Source organism: Octopus sinensis, linkage group LG6 (assembly GCF_006345805.1).
Source record: "Octopus sinensis linkage group LG6, ASM634580v1, whole genome shotgun sequence".
Lineage (NCBI taxonomy): Eukaryota > Metazoa > Mollusca > Cephalopoda > Octopoda > Octopodidae > Octopus > Octopus sinensis.
The window spans coordinates 65,812,975-65,815,474 of NC_043002.1; the positions used below are offsets into that span (position 1 = coordinate 65,812,975).

General features: G+C 38.1%; 1 protein-coding gene across 1 annotated transcript in view; it reads left to right on the top strand.

Annotated features, from left to right (window-relative positions):
- The window catches only part of LOC118763779, a 115,555-nt gene that overhangs the window by 89,192 nt on the left and 23,863 nt on the right, over window positions 1-2,500 (top strand). The gene's annotated exons all lie outside the window — the stretch shown is intronic.

Here is a 2,500-nt window from a genome sequence, read left to right on the forward strand (position 1 = left end):
TCGATTACATCGACCCCAGTGCGTAACTGGTACTTAATTTATCGACCCCGAAAGGATGAAGGGCAAAGTCGACCTCGGCAGAATTTGAACTCAGAACGTAGCGGCAGACGAAATACCTATTTCTTTATTACCCACAAGGGGATAAACATAGAGGAGACAAACATGGACAGACATAGGTATTAAGTCGATTATATCGACCCCAGTGCTTAACTGGTACTTAATTTATCGACCCCGAAAGGATGAAAGGCAAAGTCGACCTCGGCGGAATTTGAACTCACAACGTAACGGCAGACTAAATACCGCTAAGCATTTCGCCCAGCGTGATAACGTTTCTACCAGCTCACCGCTTGATTTTCTATGATATTTTAATACCTGTCCGTCGTACCGGGACGGTGAAATCCCAATGCGAATACGAGCGGCCGAAATGGGGTTTTCAAGAAGGACCCCTGGTATAACGTTACTTGAAAGGATGCGTAGATCAAAGCTCACAGATCAGCGAGTCTCTCAAGGTCCAGCCGCTACTTCTCCGCATTGAGAGGTCACAGCTCCGTTAATCGGCAGAAGAGAATTAGGGTTCGCCCAAGAACGAGATGATTGGATAATATCCATTGTCTTAGTTAGTCACGCTTGGAAATCCATATGAACGTTTGGGGGGGGGGGTGCTTCTAGGAATAGTGACCGGAGAAAAAGGCCGGATGGCTGTTTTATCTGGAAGCCTTACTGGAGTTTTATACAGGTCCCATGGTATAAATTGTAGTTTAAAAAGCCTCGTGTTAACATTCTGATAGCTCAGCTAACCGGAAGTTGAAATATTCGCAACTCATCGTAATACATATTTATATGTGTGCGTGCACCAATGTATGTAATTGGGGTTGGGGGATAGATGTGTACCAATGTCCGTGTGTAAGAACGTGAATGAGTGTATATGCATGTCTCTGTGTATGGGTCTGTAATAGATAGATAGATAGATAGATAGATAGATAGATAGATAGATAGATAGATAGATAGATAGATAGATAGATAGATACATACATACATACATACATACATACATACATACATACATACATACATACATAGATAGATAGATAGATAGATAGATAGATAGATAGATAGATAGATAGATAGATAGATAAGTTTCTTTATTGGCCACACAGGGCTGCACACAGATGGGACAAGTTACAAGGTAGAGCTTTTCTTTTGGGGGATGAAAAAACAAAAAACAAAAGAAACAAAAAAATGGGGGTGGCGTAGGTTTTCGATCAAGAGGGATCGTAAAAGGGAAGAAAAGAACAAAAAAATAAATAAATAAAATAAAAAAGAAAAAAGAAAAAGAAAAAAAAGAAAAGGAAAAGGAACAAAAGAAAAGAGAAATGAAAAAAGAAGATAGATAAATAGATAGATAGATAGATAGATAGATAGATAGATAGATAGATAGATAGATAGATAGATAGATAGATAGATAGATAGATAGATAGATAGATAGATAGATTAAGCTACACAAAATGGCAAGTTGTGATTCGGTGCAGACTTTTGTGGAGAAGCTATAACCAGATTAAATTGGTATCGATATTTTATCGACTGCAGAAAGTTAACGCATAACTTCAACGCCAGTGGGAATTAGAACTCGAAAAGTACAGAACTTAATTAAATACTGCAATGCATTTGGTCCGCTTCTGAACCGATCCTACCACTGCGTCACCCCTGCGGAGGAATGTGGCACGATACACACACACACACACACATAGACTCTCATAAAAGAAAATATAATTATTATCTGAGGTTTACGACACAAGTCAAATAACAGCCAAAACTATTTATTGCTGAGAGAGCATTTATGTTACATAATAAACGCGTAAATAATTATTAATAAAATAAATTCTGTCAGTATTTTTTATATAAATAATATTGCAATATTTCATTCTATCACAAAATGTTTCCGACCGTTTGCCATGTAATATTAAAGAAAATATTTCGTTTTTTGTGTTTGGCTTGCAATATTTTAATGTGAACTCGTGTGTTGAAAGATGTTTAGCTGTATCTTAGGGGCGTCACTATGCCATTAATAATCATTTCTACAACAAGCACAAGGCCTAACATTCGGCAGGTGGCGTGCTAGCTGGTCGACACCGGTGTTCAACTGCTACTTGTTTCATCGACGGCAAAAGATGAACGGCTAAGTCGATCTCAGCGGAATTTGAACTCAGAGCGTAAAGCCGGATGATATGCCGCTAACCATACATATGTGCATAGATGCATACATATAATAATTCATATTCATACCAATAATAACTGGAGCACCAGGTTTTGTTAGTAAATGCTTAAAAGAGAATCTGGATAAACTGGGATTTTCAGAAAGAGAAATTGACTGACTGATTCGTACATTATATGTGCAATCTGTGTGTGGAGCAGTAAAATAGCTTCGAGCTGTATATATATATACTTTTACTTGTTTCAGTCATTTGACTGTGGCCATGCCGGAGCACCGCCTTTAGTCGAG